The sequence below is a fragment of the Sceloporus occidentalis genome, unplaced genomic scaffold, assembly GCF_023333645.1.
Source record: "Sceloporus occidentalis isolate IW3139 unplaced genomic scaffold, rSceOcc1.0.p SCAF_1, whole genome shotgun sequence".
Taxonomy (NCBI): Eukaryota; Metazoa; Chordata; class Lepidosauria; order Squamata; family Phrynosomatidae; genus Sceloporus; species Sceloporus occidentalis.
The window spans coordinates 224,483,654-224,501,105 of record NW_028316981.1 but is presented as its reverse complement, the minus strand read 5'-3'; the positions used below and the strand labels follow the sequence as shown (position 1 = coordinate 224,501,105).

General features: G+C 40.8%; 1 protein-coding gene across 1 annotated transcript in view; it reads right to left on the bottom strand.

The window, feature by feature from the left end:
* Positions 1 to 14,050: 14,050 nt before the first annotated feature.
* Positions 14,051 to 17,452, bottom strand: part of SLC22A15 (solute carrier family 22 member 15) — a 37,779-nt gene continuing 34,377 nt past the window's right edge. Inside the window, exon 13 of the transcript XR_016277220.1 lies at positions 14,051 to 15,626. The gene's annotated coding sequence lies outside the window, so the exon portion shown is untranslated. The remainder of the gene's footprint in view (positions 15,627 to 17,452) is intronic.

Sequence of the window (17,452 nt, the reverse complement as noted above, 5' to 3'; positions counted from 1 at the left end):
TAATACCAGCTTCCAAAAACTGAGATATCTGGAAGACCTAGTCAGTTTGCATTAGGCCTTCATTTGAAATTCAAACCTACAGTTGTTGTATACATTGTTTTTTAGACAATACCAAATTACATTGACTAGCAGACTGAGCTAGTATTAAGCATTCTCTTGCAATTCTATGAAAAATGCATGCAAAAAAAAAGTGAACTGGGTAAAAGTGCAAGGAGTGCTGATTAAATCCAAGATCATAAATTCAACTCCATTTCCTGATCTATTAAAAGTTACCCTTAAGGTCACTCCAGGTGTAATGACAGCTAAAGATACTCCTCTGCAATGTTGAAAAGCCTGCATAGCAGTAGGTTGTGCAGGCATTATTTTAATTTGCAGCTGGACTCATTTAGTACAGTAAGAAAATAAAAGTGCAGGAGAAAGTAGGATTTTGTGTAGTTAGCAATATTTTGTTTTATTTTTATCCCAAAAAGGGAACCAAGGCGGCTTTAATAGGGGCTTTAATCAAAAAAAGAATTATTTCTTAAAACAAACAGATGAGAAAGGGAAAAAGAAATAGAAAATTAAAGTAAGTACTGTTATCTTTCCATCTTTGTAATTGTGTATTAATAGTATTTTGATGAGACCAACAATTCTGTGACCAATCACACTTGTATGAAATTGGACTAAATTCTGCAAGTAAAAAAGTTTAAGTTGGTATACAAAAAAATTATGACAGCTCTTGTTGTTGTTGTTAGCTACCTTCAAGTTGGCTTCAATTTATGGCAACCCTATGAATAATTTCCAGGTCACCTGATTCTCAACAGCCCTGCTCAGATCTTGCAAATTCAGGGCTTTGGCTTCCTTGCTTGAGTCTGTGCATCTGGAATGCAGTCTTTCTCTTTTCTTACGGCCTTCCACCATAGTAAGCATTATTGTCTATTCTAGTGAGTCATGTCTTTTCATGATATGCTCTAAGTATGGCAGACCCAATTGAGTCATCTTTGCTTCTAAGAAGAATTGAGGTGTGATTTGGTGTAGAACCCATTTCTTTGTCTTTTTAGCAGTATACTCAGCACTCCTCTCCAGCACTATATCTGAAATGAATTGATTTTCTTCCTATCAGCTTTCTTCACAGTCCAGCTTTTACAACCCTTATATAGATAGTGGAAATATGATGGCATGAACTATCCTAAATTTAGTATTCAGCGATATATCTTTACACTTTAGGATCTTGTCTAGTTTCTCATAGCTGCCCTTCCAAGTAATAGTCTTCTTCTGATTTCTTGACTGCAGTCTCCATTCTGATTAATGACTGAGCCAAGGTATGGAAAATCTTGAATGATTTCACTGTCTTCATTGCCTACTTTACAGTTATGTAAATCATCTGTGATCATCATGTTTGCTTTCTTAATGCCCAACTTTAAATCTGCCTTTGCACTTTCTTCAGTAATCATTGCAAGTCTTTGCTATTTTCTGCTAATAATATGGTGTCATCTGCGTATCTTTGATTGTTGATGTTCCTTCCTCCAATTTTCATGCCTCCTTGCACCAAATCTAATCATGGTTTACATATAATATGTTCATCATACAAGTTAAACAAACAGGGTGATAAAATGCAGCCTTGCCTGACCCCCTTGCCAATTGGAAACCATTCCACTTCTCCGTATTGTGAGTAAAGGTTATGTATCAGGACAATCAAATGTGATGTCATTTCTTTAAGAGTGATTCATAGCTTTTATGATTTATATAATTAAAGGCTTTACTCTAGTCTATAAAGCACAGGCTGATTTTTTTTTTAATTCTTTGATACACTCTATTATGTTTGCAATATGATCCCTAGTGCCTCTTCTTTTTCTGAACCCAGCTTGGACATATGGCATTATTCATTCCATATACTGTAAAAGTCTTTTTGTAGAATTTTGAGGATCACTTTATTTTCACATGGGGAATTAATGCTACAGTCCTGTACATTTGTTGTCTCCTTTCTTTGGGATTTGAATATATATTGAGCATCTCCAGTCTGTGGGCCATTGTGTCTTCCTCCCCCCCTCCCCCCCAGAATAAACCCTTTAGTGATACATGAATTTAAACAGAATCTCAGCACTGCTAGGGACAGGCTGCATGTTTGGGGGTAGTTTTTTCTGCTGCTTAAAATGCTCTTCCCTAATTGTTATGTGTCCCAATGGGCAAAACATAATGGTTCTTGCTCCTACTGACAACTTTAAATAAAAATAGATTCTATTTATTTATACACACCACTCAGGTCTACGTTGGTTCTAAATGTTAGGAGGTGATCTTTTATTCAAGCTGTCTGTCACATGTATGTTTATACTTGTCTCCTGTCATGTGGGAGAGTACCTGATTTCTATCTATCTATTCTGTCCCCATTTTTCTCTTTTTAACAAGGAGACTGAGATGTCCTCATGAAAGCAGAATACTTTAAAAAGTTACTCCATGCAATCTCCTTAAACACTCAGTGCCACCCCATCTCCAGTGTTTTACTTTATAACCATACAACTTTAGACTCCACTGAATTATTAGTTGTTAAATACTGAGCCAATGAGTCACCTTATTTACATAGGTTCAGCACTCTGTTCCCAGCTTTCATTGGAATTAGTTACTGAAGTTCTTCAGCACGTATCACATTGTGTAGTCCCTTCAATGTGGGCTTGTTCCCTTAGAAAAAAAGAAACACAGTCATCCCTCCATATTTGCGGCTTTGATGTTTGCGGATTTGATTATTCACGGATTTCATTAATATGTTCTCTCTAGGACTGTCTAGGTCAGTGATGGTGAACCTTTTACAAACCAAATGCCCAAACTGCAACCCAGACCCCACTTATTTATGGCAAAGTGCCATGTCCCTCTTCCTTTCTAGTAAGAAACTCTGGCAAACTCTGTGCTAGGGCGACAGCATGTGTGCCCACAGAGAGGGCTCTGAGTGCCACCTCTGGCACCTGTGCCATAGGTTCGCCATCACTGGTCTAGGTCCTCCAGTGCAACTCTGTGGTCAACTTTAACTAAAAGTTGCACTGAAAGACCATTTGTAGCTACTCCAGTCCCATTCTATGGTCAGTGTCTGTCGGACGTTGACCACAGAGTTGCACTGGAGGACCTAGAGATTACTAGAGAAGTGTCCTCTCAGTTAAAAACAGTGTTTTAGTTATTTGCGGTTTTTCCATATTCACGGGGGTCTTGTTCCCCTAACCCTAGCGAATATGGAGGGACAACTGTAGTTCTTGAGTGGGTAGCAAAGACGTCGCCCTTGGAAAGGTAGCCTACAGTAGCTGCCTTTAACATTTTTGATTTTGCATTTAATGCCTCCTCCCAGAGAGTCTACATTAGCTTACATAAATAGAAATGCAAAAAAGATACGCTTGACCTGAATATTTTCCGGATCTGAGCGGTTTTATCTTTGTTTAATGGTCACAATGGCCAAGAGGAGGAGGAGGAGGCTTGGAAACAAAAAAGCTTAGCATTTGTTTCTATTAATTCATTGTGACAGGAACAATGTCATGAACCAAGGCCAAATAGTACTGTTTCTTCATTGCAGCAGGTCCTATTAGATCAATACTTGTCAGCTGCATCAGCTGTAGCCCTATTGCTGATTTTTTCATGCATACAATATGTTTGCCCTATAAATGGTTACTGCCCTAATGTCAGCCTCACACACTCAGAAGGTGATTTTCTTTTTCCTTTGGAGAAAGACTGACCTCAGGAATCTGTACTTATGTTGAAAGATACAAAATACAAGTAGAAGACAAAGCCAAGAGGGACTAGGAACTCAAAAACAAAAGGTACAGTCCAGCAAATTTAGTCATTCTTTAATTTGGTCCAACTGTTCCTTTCCACTGAAAATTTTAGGCTGCTGAAATGAAATAGACAGCGGTGCTATATAAATATTCTCACAACATCTAAAAACAAGGAAAGCCTTGCTAATCCACAGCAATATATTTATTAGAATCAATCAAAGCACCAGAAAATGTGAAGGCTTTTGAGCTATCTATAGAGGGCATGCTTATGAAATTTGCAGATGACGCCAAATTAGGAGGGGCAGTCAACACTCCAGAAGAGAGGATCAAAGTTCAAAATGACCTTAACAGATTACAAAACTGGGCCAAAAAAAAAACCCCCAATGAATTTCAACAGGGAGAAATGTAATGTACTGCACTTAGGCATAACAAATGAAATGCATAAATATAGGATGGGGGACATCTGACTAAACGAGACTACATGTGAAAGGGATTTAAGAGTCCTAGTAGACCACAAGTGGAACATGAGCCAACAGTGTGATGCAGCAGCTAAAAAAGCCAATGCAATTCTAGGCTGCATCAATAGAAGTATAGTGTCTAGATCAAGGGAAGTAATAGTGCCACTCTATTCTGCATTGGTCAAGCCTCGCCTGGAATAATACTGTGTCCAGTTCTGGGCACCACAATTCAAAAAGGATATGGAGAAACTAGAAAGTGTCCAGAGGAGGGTAGGCAAAATGGTGAAGGGTCTGGAAACCATAAAACGCTATGAGGAGAGACTTTGGGAGCTGGGTATGTTTAGCATAGAGAAGAGATTACTTTCCCTGAGGCACTATTATTTCCCTGATCTAGATACTATACAGTATTCATGCAGGCTAAAATTGCATTGGCCTTTTCAGCTGCCGCATCACACTGTTGTTGTGTGCCTTCAGGTTGTTGCTGACTTATCTCAACCGTAACCAGGCCTATCATGGGATTTTCTTAGCAAGATTTTACACTATTTTAACTAGATGGCTTTAATTTTTTTTAAAAAAAACATTGTGATGTTTAAGTAATGTTTTTATCTTATGAGTCGCCTTGGGTCCCTTTTTGGTGACCAAGGGCATGGCACCTCCATAAAGTGCTAGAAAAATGGTCAACATCAGACTGACCATATATTATCCACCGAGGACAACAAGGCACCTTAATCTGTACAACATTCAAGAAGAATGGAGACACTACCAAATAAGAGCTAAAACACTCATAAAAATATCAGTTCATTCTTCTGAGCCATGCTCAAAATGGAGGATGGTTTGAAATTCATCCTAGACAAAAAGTTCAATTGTCCTGGAAAAGGAGGACACCCCTTTGTTCTTTCCATGAGGGGGAAATTCAAGAGTCCAGACTCTGGAGATTATCACATGGGGAAAAGGATGGGAGTGGAGCGGATTGCACCTGTCTTTAATGTACGATCGTGCAAAGATTATCAGACATCACATTTATTCTGTCATTATACCATCCTTATGGTGTCCTTATTGCATGATCGTGCAGATTATCAGACGACATCACGCTTATTCTGTCATTATCCCAATGGGATCCTTATCACACAATTGTGCAGATTATCAGATGATGTCGCACTTATTCTGTCGTTATCCCATCCTTATGCCATCCTTATTGCACGATTTTGCAGATTATTAAATAACGTCATGCTTATCCATCATTATCCTGTCAATGAAGTGGAAATAGCCTGTCATTTTTCAATAACGGATGTTTCTGTTAACTACTTCATTGACAGGATGACGGCACAAACGCGACGTGTGATAATCTTTCGTGTTATAAGGATGGCATAAGGATGGGAGCAATCTGCTTCGTTCCCATCCATATCCTCCATTTGACAATCTCCTCTGAAAAGCTTTGCAGAACAGCTGAAGTTCACCTAACAGCTGATTCTTGGCCTGGGCCTCTAATGTCCAGAGGCTATATAGAGGTAGTCCAGGCCTAGCAGCCAGGGGTCTTCTCATGAGCCCTAGCAGGGCTTAAAATTAGGTGGGGATCTCAACCATCTCTCTTTTTCTGTACATAAAATGTATCCGTAAACACAGAACATGCTGAAATGTAAAGCTGGCACTCCTGCTGCCTTTGGCTTCCCGTATCATCTGAAAATGGAATTTTCTATAGAGGGGAAATGTGTTCATTGTTTAAAAATGGACAGAGATGAGCAACATTTTCTTAGCTCCCTTTAATAAACACATATACAGTTAAGGGTTTGATTATTCGCGGATTTAGTTAATATGTCCTCTCTAGGTCTTCCAGGGTGATGTCTGCTGGAAATTTGGCTATAGAGTCACACTGGAGTACCTAGAGCAGTGTTTCCCAAACTCTGGTCCTCCCTCGGTGGCATTTAAACTCTGATCGACATTCATGCATACACTGGGTCAATTAAAAATGAAGGCGCTTCCATTTCTGGAAACGATCCTATTGTGATCCAGATCAATTTGGTAGTGTACTCACACTAGCAAATATCTGGATGGCTCCGGATCTTTACAAAAGACGTGGTAAGGGACCTGGTGTTGAATATACTGCATTGAGTGAGTTTCTCCACCACCACCCCCAAACAGTGCCAGGTGCATTTGGGGCCAGTGTGCATCTCGCTGAAATAACCCAGTTTCACACTGGGTTATTTCTGTCGTGTGAATGGGGCCTCAGTCTTTCATATAGCTTTTGTACTTGCAAAACTATATGGAGCATACAAAATGCAGCTGGCATGCCCATCTACAAATTTGATGGGGTGTGCTTTAGCTCTTGGATTTTTGTTACAAGATCTGATGTAGGAGACTGATTCCCCCCCCCCCCACCCAATGTGCAAAGGATTGGTACCATATTTGTACCCATTGCCTACGATACTTTTCCTCCTGGAAGCTCTACAGGAACTGGCAGCTTGCAGAGCACCACCAGTCCATGGACCACCACTCTTAGTAGTGCTGCTTTTAAAACAAAAGAAAAATACAAACCTGTCCAGCACTTTCCTTCCTGGGCAGCATATGTGCAGATCGGCCATTTTGCTCTGTCTGGCTCTTTTCCTGGCAGATAACAGTGATCTGAGACTTGTTTGTGATCTGCTTTCCTATTGCTGGCCCAGCCCTGCGGCTGTTCTAATGATAACGTCTACTGACGCATCTGTACATACGTTTCTTGTATGGTCCAACTGCCATAGTTCTACCCCTTTTCTAGGAAATGTTGGTTCAGATAAATTACTCTTTCGAATCAGGGCTGAACACCCTGTGATTCTTACACCACTTTGGCAAAGGCGAGATTTGAACTAGAGACTTTCTCATCTGTAGCTCAGTCTATGAATCAGATATAGACCCACACATTCACTTTTGGTGACCCTGTTTTTAAACAAGTTGACCATTTTCCTACATTTTTTTATATTCTTGTTTAGTTTTGTGTTTGCTATAGCAACACTGTCTTTATGGAGCTTCTCACCATTAAGACATACTAAGGTCTGGAGGAAAAAGGGACACACGTTTCTTCCATTTTCCAGTAAAATCAGTTTTTGATATATAAGTGTCCTTATTCAGATATTATGGAGACTACAAAGCATATCTTGAAGTAATTTCATGGGCACTAGCAGATGGTGGAAAGTCCAAACCTGCACATATCCAACTCATAGCTGGCAAGAAAGTGGAGGAGCAAAAGGTTGAGAATATGACAAACTGTGTGCTTCTATGTGAATAGGTGAGGTCAATTGACAAAAACAGCCAGGCAAATAGCATTGCTGTCAGTTGCTGGAATTCTGACTTACTCTTCTAATTTTTTATTATTAGAATCATAGAATCATAGAATCGTAGAGTTGGAAGAGACCACTAGGGCCATCCAGTCCAACCCCCTGCCATGCAGGAAATCCAATTCAAAGCATCCCTGACAGATGGCCATCCAGCCTCTGTTTAAAGACCTCCAAGGAAGGAGACTCTATCACCCTCCGAGGGAGTGCATTCCACTGTCGAACAGCCCTTACTGTCAGGAAGTTCCTCCTAATGTTGAGGTGGAATCTCTTTTCCTGGAGCTTGCATCCATTGTTCCGGGTCCCGTTCTCTGGAGCAGCAGAAAACAAGCTTGCTCCCTCCTCAATATGACATCCTTTCAAATATTTAAACAGGGCTATCATATCACCTCTTAACCTTCTTTTCTCCAGGCTAAACATCCCCAGCTCCCTAAGTCGTTCCTCATAGGGCATGGTTTCCAGACCCTTCACCATTTTTGTCGCCCTCCTTTGGACACGCTCCAGTTTCTCAATGTCCTTTCTGAATTGTGGTGCCCAGAACTGGACACAATATTCTAGGTGGGGCCTGACCAGAGCAGAATACAGTGGCACTATTACTTCTCTTGATCTAGACACTATACTTCTATTGATGCAGCCTAATATCACATCAACCGTTTTAGCTGCCGCATTGCACTGTTCACTCATGTTCAACTTGTGGTCTACTTGGACTCCTAGATCCCTTTCACATGTAGTTTCATTCAGCCAGGTGTCACCCATCCTATATCTGTGCATTTTATTTTTCCGCCCTAAGTGCAATACCTTACATTTCTCTGTGTTGAATTTCATTTTGTTAGCTTTGGCCCAGCTTTCTAGTCTATTCAGGTCATTTTGAATCTTGATCCTGTCCTCTGGGGTATTAGCTATTCCCCCTAATTTGGTGTCATCTGCAAATTTGATAAGTATGCTCCCAATTCTGTCATCCAGGTCATTGATAAAGATGTTGAATAACACTGGGCCCAGGACAGAGCCCTGTGGGACCCCACTGGTCACTTCTCTCCAGGAGGAAAAGGAGCCATTGTTGAGCACCCTTTGGGTTCGGCCGGTCAACCAATTACAGATCCATTTAACAGTTCCTTTGTCTAGCCCACATTTTACAAGCTTGTTTGCAAGAATGTCATGGGAAACCTTGTCAAAGGCCTTAGTGAAATCAAGATATACTATATCCACAGCATTCCCTTCATCTACCAAGCTGGTAATTTTATCAAAGAAAGAGATTAGGTTTGTCTGGCATGACTTGTTTCTCTGAAACCCATGTTGACTTTTTGTGATTATGGCATTGCCTTCTAGATGTTCACAAACTCTCTGTTTAATGATCTGCTCCAGAATCTTTCCTAGAACTGATGTCAGACTAACTGGACGATAATTGTTGGGATCCTCTTTTTTCCCCTTTTTGAAGATGGGGACAACGTTTGCCCTCCTCAAGTCTGTTGGGATCTCTCCTGTTCTCCAGGAGTTTTCAAATATGATTGCCAATGGCTCCGATATTACTTTTGCCAGTTCTTTTAATACCCTTGGATGGAGTTCATCTGGTCCCGGAGACTTAAATTCATTTAGGTTAACAAGGTGTTCCTCTACTATCTCTTTACTTATTCTGTGCTGAAATTCCCCTATTCTGTCCTCTGCTCCATTATCCTCAGGTTGAGCACCCTTTGCCTTTTCTGAGAAGACTGAGGCAAAGAAGGTGTTGAGTAATTCTGCCTTTTCTCTATCTCCTGTTAGCATTTTGCCATCTTCTCCACGCAGTGGCCCTACCATTTCCTTCTTCTTCCTCTTGCTGCGGACATATCCAAAAAAGCCCTTTTTATTGTTCTTAACCTCTCTAGCAAGCCTGAGTTCATTCTGCGCTTTAGCTTTTCTGACTTTACCCCTACACATGCCTGCTATTTCTTTGAATTCCTTTTTTGTGATTTCCCCCTTTTTCCATTTCTTATACATGTTCCGTTTCAAACTCAGCTCAGTTGAAAGTTCGTTAGTCATCCATCCTGGTTTCTTGAGACACCTCCCGTTTTTCTTTCTCACTGGAACTGTTTGAAATTGTGCCTTCAGTATCTCTCTTTTGAGAAACTCCCATCCATCCTGAACTCCTTTATCTTTTAGTATTTCTGACCATGGAATCGCCCTCAATACTTCTCTAAGTTTACTGAAATCCGCTCTCCTAAAGTCTAGGATGCGTGTCTGACTATGCCTGGCTTCTCCTTTCCACTGTATTACAAACTCCAGGAGAACATGGTCACTTCCACCTAATGATCCCACTACTTGCACCCCATTAACCAAGTCATCCTTGTTGGTTAGGATCAGATCTAAAATAGCTGACCCCCTTGTTGCCTCTTCCACCTTTTGGACCATGAAATTGTCTTCCAGGCAAGTGAGGAATTTGCTACGCCTTGAGGATTTTGCTGAGTTTGACTTCCAGCAAATATCAGGATAGTTGAAGTCGCCCATCACTACTACATCTCTCTTTTCTGACTGTGTGGTCATCTGTTCTAGAAAGATATCATCCAATTCCTCAGTCTGACTTGGGGGTCTGTAGTAGACTCCCACCGTAACATCCTTGTTGTTTCCCTCCCCTTTAATTCTTATCCAGATGCTCTCCACCTGGCTTCCAGGATTGATGTCCTGGATCTCTTCACTGGTATAAATATCTCTGACATATAGTGCTATTCCTTTCCTGTTTGGCCTATTTCTCTTAATAAGGTTATACCCCTCTATTTCCACATTCCAATCATGAGACTCATCCCACCAGGTTTCAGTGATGCCTATTATATCATATTTGCTTTGCTGTACTAGGAGTTCGAGTTCATCTTGCTTATTTCCCATGCTCTGTGCATTAGTGTAGAGACATCGCAGACCATGGTTCCCTTTTACTTGCTGCCTGTGCAAGTTTTTTTGCCTCCCACTGCTGGGTCCTTGCACTGTTTGCCTTGTTTCCTCTATGTCAGTTTGACTATTTTCGCCATCCCTTTCGCCTTCCTTAATATTGTCTCCCTTCCCCTCGGAACTCAGTTTAAAGCTCTCCTGATCAAGTTCTTGAGACTGTTGGCAAAAACATTTCTTCCAACTGGCGTGAGATGCAACCCGTCTGTTGCAAGAAGTCCCTCCTCATGGATCCGCAGCCCATGATCGAAGAATCCAAATCCTTCTCGGCGGCACCATCTGCGAAGCCAGTTGTTCACATCTGCTATTTTCCTCTCCCTTCCTGGACCATGCCCTTCAACTGGCAGAAGAGACGAGATGACAACCTGTACATCCATTCCTTTCAGCTTCCTACCAAGCGCCTCGTAATCCCTTTTGATGTTCTGAATGCTGTGTCTTGCAGTATCATTAGTTCCCACGTGGACCAAAAGGAAGGGGTATTGGTCAGTAGGCTTGACCAGTCTTGTCAGCCTCTCTGTCACATCACGGATCTTTGCACCTGGAAGACAACACACCTCTCGAGACATCTTGTCAGGCCTACAAATCACTGCTTCTGTACCCCTCAGCAAGGAGTCCCCCACTACGACCACACGCCTCCTCCGAGGCTTAGCAGCGACTGTTCCCTCGGGTGGGACTCTCGGGCTCCCCTGCTCCGTCCCTGAAGTCTGTCCATGCTGCTCTTCTTCATCCTCCTTGATAAGGGAAAGAGCTTGGAATCGATTCTCTAGCTGCAAGCTCCCCGAACAATTCCTTCTTGGCTTACTTCTCTTTGTGACATTCCTCCGGCTGTCTGCCTCCTGTTTGGCAAGTGACCTCTTCCACCCTAGCATCTTCCTCTGCGTGGTACTCATCCAAGATGGTTAGTTCTATTGTGTCCAGGAAATCCTCTTGTTCCCTAATATGCTGAAGTGTAGCTACTCTGGACTCCAGCTGCTGCACTTTCTCCTCCAAGAGTGCTACCAACTTGCACTTGGTGCATGTGAAGTTCTCCACTTCTGTAGGCAAGAAGAGAAACATCCCACAAGAGTTGCAGGTGACTGCAGCAGATCCCTCGTTGTCCATACTGCAAAGTCTTTAGTAATGAGTATAACAGTCAATCTAGTAGGAATACTTCTTTAAAGGAATGTACTGGCTGCTATCTTACACTTAAAGCGAAGGTTCTGTTTCAATATCTGATTCTAACCTGATGCCACTTGAGCAGAGTTGTTGAGTTAAAGAAAACTAAAATTCGGCGCACGGCTCTGGAAGTTGGTATATAAAGCTAGTCTGCTAGCTCCGCCCCCTTGTGACTCACAGATGTGACTCACAGAAGCTCCTCCCCTTCAGCAACGAGCACACGGTCTCAAGCACACGGTCTCAAAATGGCTGCCAAGCAGCTCCTCTCCTTCTCCTCTCTCTGGCTGGACTGTTCTGAAGGCTCTGGAAGTTGGTACTACTGGGTGTAAATTTTGTGTTTTTTGTCAATCTGATTTTTATCCTACTTTGTTAAATTTTACCGTATATGTTTATTGTATTTTATGCCATTTTGTATTTTATGCCACTGTCAAAATTTTAACTCAGGGTAAAAATTGTTTCTGTTCCCTTTTGTGCTGGTCCATGTATGCTCCGTAATAAAATTACTGATAGATTGATGTCTGACAGATCATGGGTGCATCTGATATCCTGGAGGGGAAAGAGAAGAGAGTCCTGGGTTATATTTATAGTGTCAGTGTGTGTGTCAATTTATGGTGACCCCTTGAAATTCATAGTGTTTTCTTAAGCAAGGAACTGCTTTGCCCTTGTAGATGTGATTTTGCCAAACCTCGCCTTTGAAATACAGCCTAAAGCACCTGGTATTCATTGGTAGTCTCCCATCCAAGTACTAATCAGGGCTGAAAATGCTTAATTTCCAGTGTATTTTAGATGCAAAGAAGTGTTATGCCTTTATTTTAAGCAGTACATCCTTGCTATGAAAGAAAACGGAGAAAAATATTAGAAACACTGACACCAAGTGACCTGACAGGTCTTAAATAATCCATCTGTATTAGCATTAATGCCTTCTTTCTCACACAGGATCCTAAAAGCTCTGACTCTTGAAGCAGGGTTAGAGGGTTTGTGCAGAATTTTGTGTCGTGAAATGACAAAAATATAAGGCCATGCCAGTGAACATGTGTAGCAAGTAAATTAGCTTAGCAAATACGTATTAAGATACCTGACTGCTTACTGTATAGATTATTAATAGAAAGACCAATAAAGAAATTGGAGGGCAGAACAGGATATAGAACTGATGCTTTCACACATTACAGGAGACATGGATTCCTGAGGAATCAGTTAAGAGAAATAGAAATATCTACATGAAAATTCTCATGATAAACATTTTAGGGTTTTATTCATCCTGCAGTCAGCTCATTTTCTCTCCTGAATATTGTTCTGCACTTCCAACTTCTCACAACCCTGCCCAACTAATTCACTCATTCAGGAGATTATAATAACAATTTGCAACTTACCTAGGGGAAGGTATTGATTCACACTAACAATTCTACAATTCTCTGTCCTGGGCCCAGTGCTATTCAACATCTTTATCAATGACCTGGATGACAGAATTGGGAGCATACTTATCAAATTTGCAGATGACACCAAATTAGGAGGAATAGCTAATACCCCAGAGGATAGGAACAACATTCAAAATGACCTGAGTCGACTAGAAAGCTGGGCCAAAGCTAACAAAATGAAATTCAACACGGAGAAATGTAAGGTATTGCACTTAGGGCGGAAAAATAAAATGCAGAGATATAGGATGGGGGACACCTGGCTTAAGGAGACAACATGTGAAAGGGATCTGGGAGTCCAAGTAGACCACAAGTTGAACATGAGTCAACAGTGCGATGCGGCAGCTAAAAAGGCCAATGCAATTTTAGGCTGCATCAATAAAAGTATAGTGTCTAGATCAAGAGAAGTAATAGTGCCACTGTATTCTGCTTTGGTCAGGCCCCACCTAGAATATTGTGTCCAGTTCTGGGCACCACAATTTAAAAAGGATGTTGAGAAACTGGAGCGTGTCCAAAGGAGGGTGACTAAAATGGTGAAGGGTCTGGAAACCATGCCCTACGAGGAACAACTCAGGGAGCTGGGGATGTTTAGCCTGAAGAAGAGATGGTTAAAAGGTGATATGATAGCCCTATTTAAATATTTGAAGAGATGTCATATTGAGGAGGGAGCAAGCTTGTTTTCTGCTTCTCCAGAGAACAGAACCAGGAGCAATGGATGCAAGCTACAGGAAAAGAGATTCCACCTCAACATTAGGAAGAACTTCCTGACAGTAAGGGCTGTTCGACAGTGGAACATACTCCCTCGGAGTGTAGTGGAGTCTCCTTCCTTGGAGGTCTTTAAGCAGAGGCTAGATGGCCATCTGTCAAGGATCCTTTGATATGGATTTCCTGCATGGCAGGGGGTTGGACTGGATGGTCCGTGCGGTCTCTTCCAACTCTATGATTCTACTTCCCAAGCCTTCTAGGATGCCACCGTTCCAAAAAGAACTCCTTTGTCCTTGTAGATCTAGTAATACCTGTTTTCAAAGAAATCATCCCTTCTGTTGGCAAAAGATGAGCATAAAATGACGCATTAATTATTGCGGATTACCTTGTTTATTGAGAGGTTTTGGAAGTCGGAAGAGAGGGAAAGGCACAAAGCAAGTCAAACACGCATTACACAAACTGTGCAAATCAAAGGCAATTTACAGCTTTAAAACTCACAAACGTCTTGCCCAATGCTGGCAAATGTTTAAAATGCTCAGGCTACCATCCTAAGCAAATTTAGTTGAAAGCTAAGTGCTACACAGTTAAATTGATCCCAAATGTGTTTACTCACATCTGTAAGATGAGCACTGTATGTAGTGTCCAACATTCCTACTGGGACAAGATTTCCTAGATTCATTTTTATTTTGATTCTACTATGCAATATTGTTCACTATCTCTCTTTTCCCCAGGATGGACAAAATCGTTAAGAGGCTGGATATAGTTTCAAGGAGAGGATTGTTGTTCACAGTGTAGAGCCTAACATCATTTTCAAGATCAGGTTTTTTATTGTGTCAAAAATGTGATCAAGCATAGATGACAAAACAACTCCTTTCAAGTGCCCATCTCCAGCCTCTCTACTAGGTGCAAACTGAGATCCAGACTGAAAACAAGTTTAATCAGACAACTGTGGGTGAGAGGAGCAGAAATAGAACAAAAAACGTATTTGGCCCAAGACATAAACAGTTGGGGAATTAAGACATTAAAAGGAAAGAGAATGATCATATAAATCCAGAAGTTAAACCTTTCCATTATAGAACAAGCCATTGCACACATTGCATGTATTAAGAGCTCCTTCCTCACGTTACAAATGTACATCCTATATGGTCCCTGTATTCAAAATGTCCCAAATTCTGGACTAAGAAACAGACAGCAGCACCTTTAGCTTAAAATGTCTGCAGACAGGCTTCACAGACACTTCTAAGCAAAACCTAGGTAATATTTCAGAATAGTTTATCATCTGTGGCTCCAGAAAGTGAAGCAGATGCAGATTGAATTTGTTCCCACAAATGTAACTCTTTGGAGTTGTGCCTATCAGAAGGACAACTTAAAGGAAAATATGCAGCTGCAGCATTAGACATATGATTTCCTGGGAGATAGGGTGTTAAATTTAATATGTTCAGGATTGGAAACGAGCTTTAGGCATTTGGAAATGCCACTCACTTCAGACAGAGACAAGCATCACAGTTCTTCTCTAACTTGGATAAAATCTAATATGGAGAACGATTCCCAGCTTGCAACTCCAGCAAGTCTCTGAAGAGAAGGAATAAACTCTGAATACCCTGCCTGACCCAAGCATCTTCAGTGATGTGTTGCATTTCCTCTCTTATCAATTTTCTGGAAGATTCAGTATTGAAACAAATGAAGACTATCTCACACCACTGATTTCAGTAGAAAGGGTTTCAAAATCCTGCCAGCCCAAAAACAATTTAGGCAAAAAGATCTTAAGCCATGAGGAGGAGCTGGCTCATGACAGTTGTTTTGTGGGCTGCAACCATTCTCTTGGAAATGAAATTAGAGCAGCTTGAGGTTAAAAATGACAGAAAAATTAATTTGACTCCCATGTTACTCTTTTTTGAAACCATGCTAGAAGTCAAGACCAGTCACTTGTTGACATGGTTGCTCATTCTGTAAAAAAAAAGCATATTAGCAGCAAACAGGAGCAAAATAGCAGCAATGTCTTAATGAAGCATTTTCCTTAAATTGCTCCATATAAACCTTTAGGGCAGAAATATTTCTTAACAAGAAAAAAAAATGGGGAAGACACATCCTAACATTGAGATAAAAGTTACATCCAATTCATATATATGATAATTTGAAATAGGTTTAAACCTCTAAATAAGTTGGCTCTTTTTACTGGACATGCCCAAATAAGTTCACATTTCAGAGGCTTAAATTTAAATTCCACATATTGGCTGTAACCAGTTTAATTTTCACCTCAAGAGCTAGCCTACAACTTGCAATTCAACACAAGAAAACATCAAAATCCAATTATCCTCATCCAGATTTGGTTATCGTTAAACAGTTACATACATTAATTTTCTAGATAATAAAAATATACTTAATTCTTAACTGCTGCATTTATCTTTGGCTGGGTATTATCTTTAAATAGGAAGTCATTTCAGAGACATTAAAGTGCATAGGATGGGGGGGGGGGGACCTGTTTCTGCAAAAGGTTTCCTCATGAGATTGGCTCACATGCACAATGCTACATGGTGGAACAGCCATCACATGAACTTCCTCACTGCAAACACAACTGAGCAGTTATGTGTGCCATCCCAACCAAGAGCACATATGTATGTGTATTATATAATTCATTTATTGGCAATACTTTATCTACATAAGAGGTTCTGAAAGCCCAAGTACTTTTAAACTCACTGATACTGTCATCTTTTTTAGCAAAAGAAAACAGATACTCATTTATCAGGTTCTCTGATAAAAGGCAATAGTCATCTAAAAATGTTAGTTTAAGAAAAGGCACAGGTAAAGAGGCTTAGGATGTAGTCCATCCTGGAATAGAGGCCAGGTAGTAAAAGAGGAAGAGTACCCAAGCACCTTCTCAAACACATTATTACTTGGTGTTAATGGCTTTCGCAGAAAGGTGTAATTGCTCCTTCTCAGAACGTACACAGTCAGCAACTGAGCACACACCTGCATAAATGTGTTCCTATTAGAAAGGCCTTTTTTTTACTGTGCTTCTTCATCAGTGCAACCAAAACTCAAGACGCTTGCCACTCTCCTTCTGCTGGAATATTTATTCTTGGTCTTTCAGGCAAGACATTTCATTTCCATCGGGCTGAAAATGATTGTCCACCTAGTATATGCATATCCATGTATGCATATTTTCTCCAATTGCTAAATAAAGTCATTAGGACTCAATGATACATTCTCTATGGAAATAATGATGATGGGGTTTTTTTTCCTTTTAAAAGATTTTACACACTAATATATGTTAGGCTTGCAAGGGCTTCTAAATTTGCTGTCCACTACGTACCAAACTAAGAGAGGTCAAAGAGCTAACCATTCATAAGACTACTTTCCTCTGTGAGTTCACTCAGATACATCTCATGTATTTCAATGGAAACCTCTAAGAAGTAACTCTGCACTGAATTGCGGGCTTTGACTTGCTTGAGAGGCACTGAATTTAAAACGAAGAGATAAGCTGTGGCAGGGATCGCAGTTAAGGCAAAAGACAGTCACTATCTCTTTTCCCACTCTCTTCAAGCCTACACTTTTTCTTCTTTCTGGTGTATACACTACTAGTGTTATCACAATGCAGCTTAACTGGTTGTATATATTGAAAAGATTCCCCAACACCTTTGGACTTTCAAGTAGTTCAGCAATTTCAGGAAGAAGGTTCTTTGAATGTTTCTGTGCTTTTCCTACCCCATCTTTCTAACTCCTTAAAAAGGACCAGCTTTCACAGAACTTGCCTTTCCAACAGCTATTTTCTT